At 45.8% G+C, this 18,464-nt stretch overlaps 1 long non-coding RNA gene across 2 annotated transcripts in view; it reads right to left on the bottom strand.

Annotated features, from left to right (window-relative positions):
* Positions 1 to 1,182: 1,182 nt before the first annotated feature.
* Positions 1,183 to 18,464, bottom strand: part of LOC144771575 (uncharacterized) — a 186,473-nt gene continuing 169,191 nt past the window's right edge. The window contains exon 3 of one of the 2 annotated variants that reach the window (XR_013599362.1): positions 1,183 to 1,295. This is a non-coding gene — a long non-coding RNA (uncharacterized LOC144771575). Of the gene's footprint in view, positions 1,296 to 13,577; positions 13,786 to 18,464 lie in introns of those variants that run through there. The other variant, XR_013599363.1, reaches the window with a different exon arrangement.

Genomic DNA, 18,464 nt, shown 5'->3' with positions numbered 1-18,464 from the left:
TATAGACTATTCCAGGCGTCCTAAGCTATTAGAATGACTTGAGGGGCAGGTAATAGTCATTTAAATGTATATAAATGTATTAATTAACTGTTGTTGTGGTCACCTCTTAATTAGTCAGACACTGCCACCTTGTGGCAAACTGCTACAAGCGCTGGTGTTGACAATTAGGTGCTGCTGCCCAGCACTGGATCCCACCAGCTCAAATTAAGCACTGGCTCAGTAACTGGGCCAATTTGTTCAGTTCTCCTTCAATTTGCGCTCTATCAGGGTCGAAACTATTAGATTAAATGTCAAGTTAATGCTAGCGTAAAATGAACCTGCAATATGCAGTGAGTTGCAATATTGAAAGTTCAGAAGCAGAGTACTGCTACTGATTCGTAAAAAATGGAGGTGTTAGTAAAAATTGCGTTAATAATGCCACTGTTATTAATAACCGTACATTACACCAGATGGAAAGACATAAATACCTTTAGAATGGAAGTTATAGGAAACAGGGCCTAGTAGATCCACCCAATCAATAAGGTCTGCCGCTATGCAACACACAATGTAATGCCATTCAATTATGTGCAAGCCCTGAGGGGCTAGTTTGTGCTCTTCTGGGAGCACCGAGCAAGTTTCACTTGTAAGACGTTTGCACTGTGTATTTCATGCAGGCGGATTCGTTAAGCTACAGGAAAACTGGAACAACTACCGTTTCTCGGTAGTTTTGAGGGAGCTAGGGGGCCAAGAGGGGGTGTGGTTCTATGTAACTGGCTTCAAATGCTCTTTGAAAATTGTTTGGGTCAAACACACACCTGTATTTTTAATTGTTTTTTCTGAAAGAGAGGTAAGGACAACAACTTAATGCGGAGATTTTATTTGTTTTTTGCAGAATAAAATCCTACGACCAGGTGATATTTTCTTTGTATGAATATTCATGCAGACTTGAATGATTTTGAACTACTTTGCTTCTCAACGTTGCTGTTCTGTTGATTACACTCAACACACAGAGCAATACATTTTTCTTGCATTTGATTTTACCACAAATCTGCTGGAACATTAATTTGTTTTTTTCTCGACAGCTGTAGACAGATTGATGTGTGGCATAGAAATCTTCAAATGCTTGCTAAATTGATCACACATTACACAGACAGCACGATTTATTAACACCATTTTATTTCTGCAGGATATTGCATGCAACTTGCATTGTTCTGAGAAGTTATGTGCTAGGTTGTTTGGTCTTTGCTATACCATTTAATTTCTGGACATTGCACTTAGGGTGACCATCTGGTATACAGGCAAGTCATGGACAGCATCTGTAAAAATGCAGGTCAAAGGGTCAAAATTGGGGCAAAATTCAGGGAAAAAGATCAATTCTATTTTTATATATGTTTTTATGGACATATTCAAGTAGGTCAAGCAGTAATATGAAAGAATGTAAATAGATGATCAGTATGAAAGCAAGTCACACAGTCCATTACAGAGTAAGGCTCAGTACTTCCATTCCAAAGGAGTTGTATTTGCCATCCAAATACAATTTTTACACAACATAATACAGAAGCTGTTAGAAAATGTGGCATTAGTTATGTGGATTGCACAAGTAATGGGTCTACCTTTGTCCTCCACTGGGAGCCAAACCCCCCCCGCACCCCCCCCCCCATTGTAGCGATTGACTCTCATACGGTAGGGAAGCAGAGCAGTCCATGGCCTACTCAAGCGAGGTGGTGTGTTCTAGTAATCACCATTTTCAGACACACAATAATAACACTCAATACATGATTGTCCAGTCCGTGCTTTTTCTTTTGTAAAAGGAAAAGTAAATTTACTACACACACTACTCAATACCATGCTGCAATTTACAAATATACACAAGCTGATGGAAATACTTCTTGCTGAAATTGCATAATCATTCTCTCCCCTCTCAAAAGGGGGGTCTAGTACCCCAACTCACATGTCCAAACATTATCTTGTACCTAATTGCAAGGATTAAACGTAACTTGGAGTAGGAGCAGTTAATACAGGGACCAAAGGAAGCGGCTGTTAACCTCCTTATCTCAACAAGTGTTTCATCATAGGAATAAATACAATATTTACATATAACCATGACTGAGGGCACTTAATACTGGCAATAAAGCATGCAAACTTTAATCATGAGTGGCTGTCAGTCTACTTATTTAAAACAAGCAGTCACAAGAACAAATGTCCATGTACTTCTTGGTGAGCTGTGTGTTAGCACAACTTAATAAAGCAAACTATATAAAACTCCTCCAAGGCATCACATTTATAATTATTATATCACTACGCTAGTCATCACATTTATAACTACACCAATGTGCAATTACCAACTCTCAGCCCTAGAGGGTGTTCAAATATGAAAGTCCACATTTAACCTCTTTAGGCAACAAGGAATGTAACCATAGTCTTTGCCCACAGAGGGTACCATGCTCCCAACAGTAAAGCAACATTTCCTGGGGAGTGCTTGAAAATCCATGGGGTTTTCTGGGAGTAGCCTCCGGGCCCTGGCCCACCCTGGGATGAGTTGAAATTGGCAGCGGAGTCCCACGCGCTTCGTTGCTGGTGTAGGAAAATGTCAAAGGGCACCATAACTTTAAACCTCCATAACATGGGCCTGCTGGGTCGATTTAGATGACCTTGGCTTTGTTTTGCTCCTGGTGGCAAGCCCTAGCCACATGGAGAACTTTCGTCAGGCCTCCTGGCCTCAAAGGCAATAAACTTTGCAAGGAGTCTGTTTCACTGTCTCCCTGCACCAAGCGTTTCCTTTCTCTCAATCTAGAGCTCTGTCCTCCTTGTGCAGAAGCCCAGTATTTCTCCCAATTTGTTCTTGGGGGCCGGTAAGGAGACCAGCATCCTTGGTCCTGGGAAAGTGCTCCACTGGTCCTGGGGTCAATCAGAAGCAGAGTCCTTAGTCCAGGGGACAGTCAGGGGGTTCCTCCTTCCAATTGTCCATGGCAGCAGCCTCCAGTCCCAGTGTGCATCAGAAAAGCACATGCAAGTGAGTGCCATCCCCTGCACAAGACCTTTCAAGTGGGGGCGGGAGGTGCCAGCAGGCAAGCACCTCTGGCATATCCTGAGGTGCCACACCTATCCACCCCTGTGTCAAAGTTCTGGCACAGCCTTCTGGGATACTTCAAGATGGTCTCACCCATTCCCCACTTTCCACATGTATTCTGGGAGACTCAGCTCCACCGCTCACTGACATCACTACCAGGGCCTGCCTCAGCAAAACTTCAAAGGAGGCCTCCTGATGGTATGGCCCCGGAGTATGGGTGCCCTTCTTTTGTTCAGTGGGCTTTGGACGGTCATTCTTACTGGCAAAGGATGACAGCTGGCTGATTGATGCAGAGCAGTCCCGCTCATCCCTTCCTCTTCCGGAGCTTACCAAATCAAGGTTAATTACTCCCTTTGTGAGGGGTGGCCTTTGTTCCTGCTGCTGGAAGAAAAAGTAATTAACCCAGCCCAGCAGGGGGACAACAGGCCTCGGCTCTCATCTTGAGCTGAGGCAGAGGAACATGAAATTCCTGGATGACCCATAAGTTGTACAGTTATGACTCTGGAGTCTGTGGACCTAAGGGTAGAAGTGCTGCATCCTAACGTAGTTTTCCCTTTAGTGTATAATGGAGGGTCACTGCAGACCCAACAGTAAAGCACACTGACCTTCCCTATCTGCGTACACCAACATTATAAGGCCTATTCCAGGCCAAAACCCAACCCTGCAGAGTCCCTTCAGTGACAGGCTACCTGTGCACAGTTCCTTGACCGCGCATGTTAGGAGTATCCAACACAAAGCCCTCCCACGGATGCACATGTGTGTGCACATGTGTTCTCGTGTAAAAAGCCTAGGGCCTCTTACCCTTGTTGAATGACAGCAGCCTTACCTTAAAAGGCGGGCACTGGATGTAAACATGTGCATTACATTTTACCACACGTTTACCGTGGGTGAGTCACAGGTTGTATGGCTCTCTCCTACAGTAAAAGGTAAAAAAACAGGTGATAAAAAAGCAAAACATCTGGATGAATTAGATGGACAGAATCACCTTCTCACACATCGTGCCCAGACAATTTTTACAGGAAAGAAATAGCCACCATGCATTGGTAGTTTTTACCTAGTCGGGGATAACAAGTGATGAGGGGTTCTGACCAGACACCCTACATGCCAGTTGTCTGCTACCCCAGGTACATCACGCTGGTCATCGGCCGCTAAGACCATGTACCTCACCGACTCATGAGATTACCTCTCCCTACAGAGACCCCAGACCAAAACATTATGCACCCTCTTAGTTCAAGGTTATATGCATCTAGGCCACTTCTTGTCTGCACGGTTTTAGCAGAACTAGGCATATCCTTGCCCTGGTCAAGCAACACTATGCCCCTCAATCTTTTGGACAAGGATGCAATGCCTCAGCACTTATTTCCCCACACTGGACAGGTCTAGAACCTATCCCCTGGGTCACTAGCTGGTACCCCTTCAGGAGATTATTCCACCCAGTACCCTCGTTCTTCCTAGTCCCCCATCCTGAAGATGCAGACTCTTTTGACCCTCACCCCCAGCCTGCAGCTGGGGTCTTTAGCTGGCACTACCCTTTTGGGATGACTGTCTTCCCTAACAAAAGAACAGCCCACTTGTTAATTTTGGTACCTCTTCCTTGCGTAGATACAATCTTGACCATTGGCCTCGCTCCCTGGAAGGACCTCAGACTGGTCTCACCACCACACTGGCAGTGTTGGGGAAGAGACACTGAGGGTGCCTTGTCAGACAGCCTGCAGTTAACTCCCCCCCTTGCTAGCTCCACAGGGAAACCGCCCGGGGAACCTATGCCCTATCTTTGTTCTCCGTTGCGAGAGCAGGTCCTATGTACCTTTTCTCCGAAAGAGGCGCTCCCCACTCGGAGAGCCTTTGGCCAGCCCATGAGCCCTGGCTTAGTTGCACCCAGGCTCACCTCTTAGAGCCCTCCTGGATTTCCCAGCAGCACCTTGGGAGCCTGTCCAGGGACCCTAAAGATCCCTGGTTGACCTGCACAACCCCAGTCTGAATCAGAGGGTATCCTCACTTAAGATGGGCCCCACTTAACTTCAGTGGTGGTACTGCCTTCATAAGTCTGCTCGTCACAGTCCTCTGCTGCCTGTCACACATTCACAACTCAGAGCGACTGTCCAGTACAGAAGTGGTTAACCGAACTCAGCCTGATGCACAGGTTTCTTCACTTAAGATAGGCTCCAACTGGCTCAGGGTGACAGCTAGCTGGACCACGGCTGGTGGATCTGCCTTCTGCACCTTGCTGTGGGGAGGACACCCCCATACTGCTACCTTAAGGGGTCCCAGGGACATGCTCCAGGGCTGGTACCCCTACAGTGCACCAGGCAGGAGTCCGCTAAGTAAAAGCCTCTGCAGTCTGTCACTCATCAACCACACAGAGTTCCCTCTAACAGACATGGCTTCCTGTCCCGTCACCCCTCCTTCTCCTGGGGCCTGACCCAATAGGACATATCTGAGTAGTCACTCGGCCAGGGACTGCCCCAGCTGTCACCTCAGGAGGATCAAATCAACACCACTCTAGAATTACATCATTTTGCTTCCTTGGGTAACCACCTAGCCTACCCTGACACCTCAGGGTCCACTTTTAACCCTCTCAGATCTCCTCAGGGTCACTTATTTAGTCCACTTATGGAACCTAAGGGCTACCACTGCACCTCCTATCTTGGGAACCACCCTCCTTTGAGGCCACCCTAAAACAAGGGCCACCCATAAGTTGCTTGCCCGCCCAACCGGTTAACCTAAGGGGAACGTGGGAAGCACAACTTTCTTGCACCCTTCTCCCACTGTGGGCAAATTTCTCAGGGGCTCCCAAAACAGGAACCCCTAGTGGTGTCACTGCCTCAGGGGGAAAAAAACTACCGCCCCACCCTTTCAGTGGTTTTGTCCTGCACCAATTGCGAGAAACTCTTTCTGGGGAGAATGACTGGTTTGGGCTTCCCATCTTTGTAAACCTGCCCTGCTCCTGCCAAGAGCAGAAATTTTCCAGAGTCCCATTATCATCTCCCAACCCTACAAAGAGTCCACCCCTACACACCAATCTGTGGTGCGGAATATCAATTGCTGTCCCTAAACCTTTAGAGAAGAAAACCCTCCTCATGCAGGCCTAGTGTGTGTAATCTTAGAGTTCAAAGCATACACTATGACCTGGAACAACTTTATATAAACATTTCTTTGAAAGTCCCACCCCGGCATCCTACCCTTAGCAAATACACACCAGTCATAACAACACAGTTTAAACATTGACACTATATTTCTTCACATGACATACATGTGTGAGGGGGCTTTCCTTTGTCATATCTCCAGTTCACAAGACCAAACCTTTGAACTCTTCTCAGAGAATTGCGCTCTAATATTTGACCATTAATGCATAGGTAATGTGTGACAAAACTGGACTTATCAAATGCTATCAATGTGCACCGGTATGAGTTACTATGTATCTTGTTGCTGAACACCAATGTTAGAAAATTAGTCATTAGTTGTGTGGCCTGCACAAGTAATGGGTCTACATTTATCCTCCACTGGGAGCCAACCACCCCATTGTAGGACTTGACTCTCTCAGGGTAGCGAATTATAGAAGTCCAAGGCCTACTCAAGGGAGGTAGTGTGGGCTAGTAATCACCATTCACAGACACATAACAATAACACTCAGTAAATGATTTTCCCGTATGTGCTATTTCTTTTGAAAAAGGAAAAGTACATTTATTACAGCCACACTACCCAATACTATGCTGCAATGTACAATTATGCACAAGCTGATGAAAATATTTCTTGATGACATTGCGTAATTATTCTCATCCCTCACATTGGGGGATCTAATACTGCAACTCACGTGTCTAAATATTACTGTGTCCCTAGAGTCAAGGATTGAACATAACTTGGAGTAAGAGCACTTAATACAGGCACCAAAGCGAGCAGCTGTTAACCTCATTATCTCAACAAGCATTTCATCACTAGAATAAATGCAATAATTACATATAACTACGTCTGCAGGCACTTAATACTGGCAATAAAGCATGCAAACTTTAATCATGAGTGCCTGTTAGTCTCATAATTTAAATCAAGCAATTGCAAGAGGAGATGTCCCTGTAGCTCTGGGTGAGTTGCATATTAGCATGACTTTTTGTGTAAATAAAACAAAATAAACATATCCCCTAAAGTGTATCACATTTATAATTGTTATATAACTATGTAAGTCATCACATTTATAAGTACACCAATGTGCAATTACCAACGTTCACCCCTAGAAGGTATTAATCAAACATGGAAGTTCAAATTTAACCTCTTTAAGCAACAAGGACTGTAACCATAGCCTTTGCCCCCGGAGGACCCCACACTACCAGCTGCAGACAAAAAGTTCCAGCCTGGAGAGTGCTTGAAAACCCATTAAAACCCTTGAGGGGTTATCTTTTTTAAGTCCTCCTAATCTTAGGGTAGGGACTTTTTTAATATTTTGGGGTGAAGATGTGCTTCTCCTGCAGATCCTCCGCAATTTGGCTACATTTTGGTGGTGACCATGTTCTCCTGGGGACAGACCTAAGGGGAGAGGTGCTGCACTATAAAGCTGTCTTTTCCGTAGTGTATAATAGAGGGTATGTATGTATGTATTTGAGCTTGTAAAGCGCACTGCTACCCGTCCTTAGGTTTCCTGGCGCTGTATAACTCTGGGGAACCCGTCCTGGCTTTCCCTGTGGGATGGTCCCTGCTGGGAGTCCCCTAGGTGGAGCCAGGCATCCCCGGAGTTGATGGTGCCGTTGTGGAGATTAGGCAAGCTAATGCCCAGAGTTGCCGAGTGGAACCCCTGATTAGAGTAAGCACTGAAGCGAGAATTATCGAGTCCGCTGACCCAAGTCCACGACCCTGCCGCGTCGGGAATTGAACCCTGGTCCCAGGCCGACTTCTGCTCCCAGGTCTGCCGCCTCTAACCAGTGAGCCACACTACTCCACACTGCCGATCATACAGTAAAGCACACTGACTTTTCCTGTCTGTATACACCAACACTATAACGTCTATCCCAGGCCAATATCCAACCCTGCAATGTACCTTATGCACCAAGCAACTTGGGCACAGTTCCTGGGCCACGCACGGCAGGAGTCTTATGCGCAGCCTTCATACGGGTACACAAATGTGTGCAAACATGTTCACGTGTTTCCAGCCAAGTGACCCTTACCCTTGCTATGTCGCAGAAGCCTTATCTTAAAAGAGTGGACACTGGTGGTAAACATGAACAGTCCATTTTACCATGAGTTTACCATGGGTGAGTCACAGGTTATAGATGGGCAGAACCATCTTCTCACATTAGCAGTGCAAAATGCTCTCTGGCTCTGTTGTGATGGGAGTTTGCCCTGCATGGCCTACATTCATATCCCGTCTTGCATCCCCAACTGCGAGTACTAGAACTAGTCTACCATGTACTTAAAATCTTAGACCTACCCTTTGATATAGAGTCCAATCCTAGACCTGTCCTGGACTTTGAGGGGTGCACCAGGTGTACCCTCCATAGTGGTAGAGTTGTTTACGTATAGCACGGTGGTGACATCAAACTGTGGTTTTCCGCAATTGCTGTGTGAACAGACATTTTCATCTGACTGACTCAAGTTAAATTCAGAGCTAGCCATAAACCTGGATTTAAGCACTAAGAGCCCGATTAGGATGGTGGTGGGACAGCCTGTCGGTGGCCGTCCCACCACCATTGGACCCAACTCATCCACCCACCATATTTCAATGGCAGGCAGATGTGTGATGGTCAGAAAGACCAACCGCCACGCATCCGACGATCTCTTTGACCTCGCTGGTGTGGCGGAGGGGCTCGTACAATGGTGACGGTGCCTACCAAGCACTGCCATGGGATTACGATGTCCCTGTCTGCCCCCCTGTTCATGGTGGTTAACCTGCCATCAACAGGCAGGTGAAAAGGGGCTCAGGTGGCCCATAGCGGGTCTCTCTTTCCCCCTGGCCCTAAGCTGTGGACACAGGGGGCACCTAGGGCGCTCCCCTACATATCCCTACACCATGTGGCATGGTACTTGACACGTAGTGCAGGGATATGTAAAGTGTCCTGTTTTTGCATTGCAGCGGGTGCTACAGCCAGCAGCACCCGCCGAAATGCAAAATATAGGCATTGCTACCGCTGTGGTGGAGGTTGCATCGTAATGCCTAGTGCGGGACTGCCGACAGTCAGTCGGGCGGCCCCATCAATGATAGGGTGGCGGGCGGACAAAAGTCTGCTCGCCATCCTAATCAGACCCTAAGATCGGAGGCAAACAACCCTATCCCCCTGAGCTTTGTCCCAGCAGCCCCTGCATTCCCCGTGGTCCCCTGAACGCGATCTGACAGCCAATAATTATTTAGGCTTCAACTGAAGATGTGATGAAAACAATCCATTACCATCTCACTATTGTCATGAGTGTTTCAGTTTTTTCTAAGCACAAGTAATAATGCAATGTGAGACTACCTAGAAAATTTGATTTTACTCAATTGTAATATGAAAAGACTCCCAAGGGTATGTTCTGACAGTGTTTTTATTTTTACTGTTACCATTGTACAGTTTTTAAATAAAAAATAGATTTCCCTGCATTTCCTTGGCAGGGCTGCTCATGTATTTGCAGCCAAGCCACTACCTGCCTGTCATTATCCTTCATGTGCACTAGGCCTGGAGTAGAGACCCCACTTTTGCTTAAGAAAATTAACGGGCACAGTCCACATACTTTATCTACAATTCCATGTTTCATAAACGAGTGCAAAAATCCAGAGGCCAATAACGCCTGTACCTCTCACTCTTGCTAAATACAGTTTATTTTGTTCTCACATTTTCATCATGCCTTTCTCTCGGTTTCTTTATTTTATGTACTTTCTTTAAATTGTTTATATCCAATGTACTGCCCTGTCTTCTATTCTCCTGTCTCTTCTATATTTCCTCTCCCCTTCACTTCCCTTCCACTTACCTTCCTCTGGTCTTTCTCCTTTTTTTTCTTTCCCTCTCTTCTTTTTTTTATATGCCGCTCCTAGCCCTTACCTTTTTTTTTCATTATATACAACTGTATTTCTTACTTTCTTATGATTTCTCACCTTTGTTCCTTTTTCCTTCCATCTTTTGTCCTCTTTCTCTCCACATTTCTCCTTACTGTTGTCTACCACTTTGCCTGTTTCTCTTTCCACGTTTTCTTCATATTGCCGTGTCGTTTCTCTCACTTCTCATTCACCCGCCTCTACTGGCAACTCCCTCTCTCCTCCCTCTCCCAGTCAGTTTCCATTTTTCACGCCAGCAGGCTGCCCTCTCTTTTTGCTGCCTGTGTGCAATTGATTATTCACACTATTAACGTCTTCACTGAACCACAAGACCACCTAAAAATTGCACATACTGATGATTTTCAAAGAACACTATTGTTGACTTACTTTGGTGTAAACATGGAGAAAACAAATGCTGTGATGAACTCTGTCGAATCAGCATTCGGGGATAATTTCTGTCTGTATCTGCTCCGTACCATTCCTGTCCCGGGGCAGAAGCTCGTAAATTGTTGTGCGGAACTGCAAGAACATTTCACTTGCGTGGGTGCGCTCAATGGTGGGTGAAGTAGTCTCCTCCACTCTCTTTACTTTCCCTCTTTTAAAAGGAGCAGTGCTGCATTTATAAAAGAAAGAGCGCTGGTGTCCAAGCTCAGGAGATCTTGGCTCGCCGAATACCAAGGCTGGTTGTCTTACCACTACCAGGGCGTAACACAGGCCCACGCAGGGCTGGGGGGGGGGAGGCCCAGGTAAATTTACTCTGGAGGGGGCACCCATCCACTTCCTAAGCCTTCTCGCAAAGGCTTCAGGAAAAAAACACCGCAGCTGCTGCCTGGCTGAAGGCTGCTGTACGGGATGGGATATCCCAGCACAGAGAAACACATAACAAACGTGCAAAATGAAACAATGTTGACAGAGAGGGGTCCCGGGTAAACGCGCCTCCATGTCTCTTTATGTCAGTGAGGAAGGAAACACCTGCAGAGCCCAGGGTGAGAGAGGGGAAAGACAATGCAGGGAAGGAGAATGGCAAAGGAGAAAAAGCAGGCACTTAAAAGGCACAGGTGAGAGGGAGAAAGAGAGAGGTGCAAAACTTAGCGGCCCATTAGGATGTCGGGCGGATCGCCACCGCCATGCGGGCGGTGGCGATCCGCCTGACATCCTTGCCCGCCAGCCACCAGCCGCGGCCTTTAGTAGGTGTAACTGCAGGGCGGTGACGTGGGGATGGGGAGGGGCAGGGGGGTAGTAATGTACGGATTACGGACTTCAACAGGTAAGTAAACATATCTTCTAACCAGATGTGTGTATAGTATACATATCTTGCTTTACATGGGTAGAGGCGAGTGATGACCCACAAGTTATAATTCTCCAGAATTGATATCTATACACATACGGGTAACCAGGGCCGACCAACTAGGTCAGCACTGATTATTTTAGACCTCAGTGCCGCATTTGACATGGTCTCTCATCAGATCGTGCTGGTCAGGCTGGAGGAGGCAGGTGTTGTGGTCTCGGCCCTGGATTGGTTTGCTTCCTTTCTCTCCAACCGGACCTTCCGGGTTGTGGCCCCTCTGTTTGCCTTCACGCTCCATGCCAACAAACAAGGGGTTCCTCAGGGCTCTGCATTGAGCCCCATGCTTTTTAACCTTTATGTTCAACCTCTGGCGGTCCTGACGAGGAGCAGAGGGCTTACAATTGTATCATATGCTGATGATACACAGCTGGTAGTAGCTCTCTCTGATGACACCGTGGGGGCAGCATCCAAGTTTCAGGACGATCTTATGGATGTCGCCAAGTGGATGACTGCCCACTGTCTCCATCTAAATTCCAGTAAGTCAGAGGTTTTGCTGGTAGTAAAAGATCAAGAGCTGTGGGGGGACCGGTGGTGGCCAGCCATACTGGGCTGTGCACCAACCCCTAAGCAGGTGGTAAAAGATCTAGTTGTCTGGGTTGATTCGGCCCTCAGCTCTAAGTCTCAAACTAAGAAAGTTGCAGGGACTAGTTTTAGCATAATTAGGGGGCTCAAACCGCTGCTTGGGTTTTTCGACCCGTCCATCAGGCAAATGATTTTTCAGGCCTCCATCTTGTTAAGACTGGACTATGCCAATGCACTTTATTTAGGGGTAAACAAGACCGAAACCATGAGACTACAGCGAGTTTAAAACGCTGCGGCCAGTACCCTTCAGGGCCTCCCTAGAACCTGCCCCACCTCTAGGGCAATTCGTTGGCTACATTGAATGCCTGTTGCCAGCCGAGTGGAATTTAACGTTCTTTGTATTGCGTTCAGAATTCTGAAATCCTCCATTCGGTCAAAATTGCTCTCATTCTATTCTCCTTCTTACCAACTTTGCTTGATGGGACAACATCTGGCAACTGTGCCTCAATTGAGGCGGGCGCCCCTTCCGTTTACTGCTGTCAAGCTTTGGAACGCCTTGCCATTGTCCGTTTGTGCCATGAATACCTACTTGGCCTTTCGTAGGGCCCTCACAACACATCTTTTCCCCTCACTCTAGTGCCTCCTCTTGCTTACCAGCCTCCATGTTCATTAGGGCAGACTCAACCATGAATGGGAGTTCCTATATAAATGTATTTCTGGACAAAGCAGGGATCCAGTTGAAATAGAAAAAGAAAAAAAGAGTTTAAAATAACCTCAAGGTATTCCCCTTTGAGAACTACCTTTATTAGGAGGGTACTGGGTGTATGTTAAAATAATCCTCAGAGAACCCTGATTTAGTATTACTCTCTCAATCACCAATTTGCCAACATGTTTCAGCCCTCACAATGAGCCCAAATGGGTCTGGGTCTTTCTTCAGGGTTAACTGTATGTATTCCCTGGCTGTTATAGCGTGCGTTACATGCACCAAATGCAGCATGAGGCTCTCACCGAACGAAAAGGGACCTCCTGTATTTCAAGGGTACCTGCAAAGATAACAAGGAGAATGGAGTTCCTCACACTAGTTTTATTCCAGCAAGTCATTATATCCTGCTTTAATCCAGGTGTATAATAGACATTTCAATATGTACTTGATTATTTTTACAATTGTACTATTTTTCGAAATATTTTTGTTTACACAGGTTCAGTGAAGCAACGGCCCCAGTCGCAATAGTAATTACCATCCATCAGAATTCAGGGGACATGTGTCAAGCAGCAATTCTGCCCTCTGTCGTCTGTCCGTCAAGTAATGCTGTAACATCATTACATGTACTACTGTCTAATATTAATTCTACCATATTTTTTCCCTTGGCAGTTTTACTAAATGTCTATTCACTGGTGAATGCATATGTCATAATAGAAAATTACATGTATCTATTTAACTTATTATTGTCTTTAAAACATTGATCTGAAAAATGATTTCTAATGTTAGGCACACTAATACACATTGAATTCTTATACTTCTTTTAACAACTGCTGAATATACACATACATGTCCACAATCAACTGCAGGACCCAGATTCAGCAGTAGACAGCTAAGGGTCTACCTAAAAACAAAGCATCTTTGCAAGAGTAGGTAAGATTCATTTCAACTTTTATTTGTTGGACCATATAATAAACAGTAACTTTTAGAAGCTAATATTGAAATGTTGTCTTTACAAATGCTAAATTGTTGTCTGTTCAACACAAATAAGATACTATTTAAAATGCACTTTTACGTTTAGATCTTGGGATGAAGAGGCTGACCATGAAGATATCCAATCCGCAACCAAAGGATGGCATACAATGCATTTTATTTCCAAGCTGCCATGGCTGTGGCTGAAACAATTCAAGAGGAGGAGAATATTTGAGTTCTGAATTTGCAATGATTTTAATTAATGAGTGCATAAAGAAAACATGGTTTGTTTGCAAATCCTGGCATCTTCGAAGGATTAGTTAATGAAGAGGGGCATTTGTAATGTCAAACATCACCTGGAAGTAGTATCAGCAATGCTAGAGAGCCACATGTGTCTTAAATTAGATTAAAACATCAGTCCATGTCATGGCAAAGTTACACTAGGAACATCTTATTGGGGGGGAGATGCCACATGACATGACTTGCCCATGCATATGATTAAAGGCCATATCACACAGAAGCCCAGCTCTACCACAAATCCTCTTAATAACTCACCTTTACCATCCACAAACCAGCCTGCTGCTACTATTCCTTTTCAACAGCCATATCTTCATACACATGTGGGCCTATGTGTTGCACTGCAGCAACACAGACAATAATCCCTGCACTCCTGTGGGCATAGAGAGCTACCTCCATTCCCATGATCACTTAATCGACCAATGCTCACCGAACACTTTTGGGATTAGCATGGTACTCCCAAGGACAAAATATCATTCTAGACATGTACTTCAGATACTTTGTGGTAGATTAAATTAATATGATTTAGGTGTGATCATTATTAGGGACTGGGTGGGTTCCTGCAAATGGTTGGTGAGATAAAAAGATAACCTGGCAGAGATGAGGAATTTGTAGCTTGCAGTGATAGAGTTCTGAAGAAGGAGATGATGTGATATAAGAAATGATGTGTGAGCTATTTGCAGAAAGTCAATAGGAGGGATGAAGGCAGACAAGCATTCAATTAATAGAAGTCTATCTTCGGAAAGAGAGGGCATGCCGAGGATGGAAATAGGGAGAGGGTCACTCTAACTGTACCTTGCGTAGGGAATTGCTAGGATCTCTCTGTGAGGATCTTAAACCTGTTGTCTTGCTGCTCGGCTATGGCACATAGGGGAATTAGCACAGTCTAGTTACCCCCATCTCTCTACAGTTCATGGGCATAATGTCATGAATTGTGTTTCACAGTGTATCTTATTTAACTTTTACCCTTAGGTCCAGACACACGTGTATATAAGTGAATGCCAACATGCTCAGGAAAAAGTAACGAGGAATCTAAAGTTGTTGTAAAAGAAATAACAGTTGTTAAACCTGTCAGCATTAGAGAGGTCTTCCCCAAACTGTCTGCCTTGCTCCTCCATTTTTCCTGATCATCTTGGCATTGGGACTCTGTGCTTGTTACCACAGCTAATCAGTGCTAAAGTGCATATGCTCACTCCTTAAAACATAGTAACATTTGTTTATACGCAATTGACATTTTTAATTTACTAGTAAATCTCTAGTAAAGTGGCACTAAATGTGCCCAGCGCCTGTAAATTAAATAATTCCTCTTTTGTGGAGACTTCAGAGAGCAGCAGGTACAGTCCTTATGAGTTCAGTTCACTCTCTGTGCAGTCCAAGGGTCCAGCAAGGTAGTCCTTTTCTAGATGTTTTCAATCAGAGATCTAAGGTGCTGTGCAGCTCTCCCATATTTATTTCAGATTCTGGGCTGGCAAGGGGGAAGGCACTCCAATCAATGGGTTTAAGTTGCAACTCTCTGTGATGACCACTTCTTTTAAAGTATGGCAAATATCTGTCCCAGAATGCACATAGCAGTCCAAATCAAAATGGAGAACATCTCTCCTGGAAGCTCAGTTCTGGCTAACCACACCCACAGATGTGCTAACTTTTCTCTACACACCCTTCCAGCCCCTCTCCTACTCAAATTAGAGGGGCTCCCATCTGGCTTGGATTGCAGGAAGTGGGGATGGGCCTGGGTCCTCTGCTATCTGTGCTACTCCCTTTGAAGACCATTTTGGCTACCCAGCCTCCTTCATTGTCTGGCATATACAGGCAGCAGATCTCCTCCCACCATCTCTCTATTGTTCCAGTCTCAGGCCTCATCATGTATAATGATGGAGAAGCTTGGCTCAGGCTGTCAAAGGCTAGCCATAGGAGGCTGCTACATGGCTGCTTTAGGTAACTTCAGAAAGTTCTAAAACAACTTTCCTGCAATAGTTATAATACATCCAAACTTGGCAAGTTGTTGGATTTATTGTAACTATTATTTTGATACTTTAAATTTTTGTTCTAGCTCACTCCTGTCAAAGATTAGACATCATGAACGTTTAATAACCTTTCCATTTTAGCCTAAGGAGCTAGCAACACTAGATTAGATTAGATTAGATTAGATAGGAATACTTGTAAAGCGCATGGCTGCCTCGACAAAGAGGCGTCCCAGCGCTGATGCAAGGCAAAGTGAGGGACAGGGAGGGATTAGAGTTGAGAGTACAACCAAGTCTTCACAAGGCGTCTGAAGACCTGGTGATCAGCAATGCAACGGATATGTAGAGGAAGGGAATTCCATAAGGTAGGGGACAGTCGCCTAAAGGAGCGGCCCCCAGATCTAGTCCTTTGAAAGCGTGGGATTCGCGCGAGGATAAGATTAGCTTAGCGCAGCGGAGAATAGAGGGAGCACATATCGCTCAGAATGTGTGGACCAATGCCGGTCAGGATCTTGTGCACGTTGCAGAGCGTTTTGAAGTGTACACATTGTGCAAGGCGCAGCCAATGGAGGCGGAAAAGGAGGTTAGTGACATGGCTGTACTTGGGGAGGGAAAAAATGGCGCGTGCTGCAGCGTTCTGGACCCGTTGCAGTCGATTTAGCATAGATTTATTAGACCCAAGGAGAAGCACATTACAGTAATCCAAACGGGCCAGTATGGAGGCTTGAATGATCAGTTGTTGTGTGTGGGCATTAAATCGACCAAGTATTGGTTTGAGGCTGCAAAGCAGCCTAAAGCATTTCCCTGCCATAGTTTTGGCGTGTGTCTCGAAGGTAAGATCTTTGTCCAGCATAATGACCAGGTTTTTCACTGCGGGTTTGGGGGCCAGAGGGACTCCAAGAACTGGAGGCCACCATTTATTGTTCCAGAGATGGGAGTCTTTGCCAAACATAAGTATCTCAGATTTTGCCGAGTTCAATTGCAAGAAGTGAGCCGTCATCCACTCTGCTCTGTCCTGGCTGGGATTGTTAGACAGGGTGATCACCAGTTGGGTGTCATCAGCGTATGACACCAGGGAGATTCCCCTTGCTTTATCCAGCCGTGCCAGAGGACTCATATATATATATTAACGAGCGTGTGGCTCAACGCGGAGCCCTGAGGGAACCCACATCGCAGAGGATGGACACGGGAGGCAAAGGGAGGGGCTATAACTTGAAAGGTCCGGTCGGTCAAGAAAGAAGAGAACCATGACAAGGCTGTATTACTATTCCCTATCTCCTCCAAACGGAGGAGCAAGATTTTGTGAGAGACTGTGTCAAATGCTGCGGTCAGATCAAGCAGGACAAAAGCTGATGTCCTGCCGGCGTCCGCAGCAATTCTCAATTGCTCTACCACCGTCAGCAGTGCCGACTCAGTGCTATATCGCGGTCGGAAGCCATTTTGGAAACTATCAAGTATGTGATTATCAAGTATGTGCTTAACAGTCAGTTAATGTCAAATTCACAAAGGCTTCCACTACTATTTCGTACAATGGGGAAATATGAAATTGGTAGTTTTCCTCTCACCATGGCATATACAACATACTTTATAATGTCCCTACTGTTAATTACAAAAAACCCTACCCTTGGGACACCCGGGGCAGACCTTGGGGATGACATATTTAATAAAAAAGGTTGTTTTAGACTTTGGAAGTACTTTTAATTCCAAGTTGAATTTGGTGATAGTTGTGTTTTAAAACCAGCCTGCAAGGCAGGGCTAGCTTTAAAATGCTAGCAAACAACACAGCAGTAAACACTTAAGTGCATTAAATCCACTGGAGTAACTGAACCTACATGCCAACTATATACAAGGGACTTACAGGTAGGTTGCCTGAAACAATTGTAATTACACCTAATCACCATATACCTTTTGAACGGAGCACTGGCCCTAGGCCCGGTAGCAGAGCCCAGGGCACAATCACAGTCAGTAACCACCAGCATCAATCAAACAATGGGTGTGATCAGGACAAAAAGTATGACTTTCTCGCTAAAGGGTAGTGTCCTATCATTTGGCTGTGTATGTGCAGAATCATCTACTTTGAAAGGTAAGTAGTGCTGAGATCTGGTCCAACCTCATCTACCCAAGATGGCTATCCAGCAAAAATATCCTTTCCCTTATTGTGACAGTTTGGGCGCAATGCACAAAAGCCAACTTTGAGCAACAACCTACTTATGTGGCAAAGGCTGTCTTCTCTCCACTCCCGGCTCACTTCCAGGCAAACCGAAACCCCTACATCACTCTCAGGATGACTGCGCATGCGCTCGCATGTGCAGTTCTCCCAAGATGAAGAACAGGAGTTCCGTTTTGCCTGGGAGCGAGCCTGGAGGGAAAATGGGGACAGCCAGAAGGAGGAGGACAGCCGGGGGCAGGGCATCGAAGCAGAGGAGCGCTGTGACAGGAAGTCTGCTCGGGGTGGGTCAGGTGGTAGGGGGCGGAGCATCACGGAATTCCACTGAGTTTTTAGCCAACTCCGTGGAATTCCACGAAGTGGCACCCTGCCAACTCCGCCCACCCTTATCCAGACGGCGGAAATGCAGTCCTTAAGGGATTATGAGGAGTTTCGACCGACCGGCAGGCTCCTTGAG

The sequence above is a fragment of the Lissotriton helveticus genome, chromosome 8 (assembly GCF_964261635.1).
Source record: "Lissotriton helveticus chromosome 8, aLisHel1.1, whole genome shotgun sequence".
Classification (NCBI taxonomy): domain Eukaryota; kingdom Metazoa; phylum Chordata; class Amphibia; order Caudata; family Salamandridae; genus Lissotriton; species Lissotriton helveticus.
Note: the sequence above shows the minus strand (reverse complement) of the source record. Positions and strands in the feature narration are given on the sequence as shown.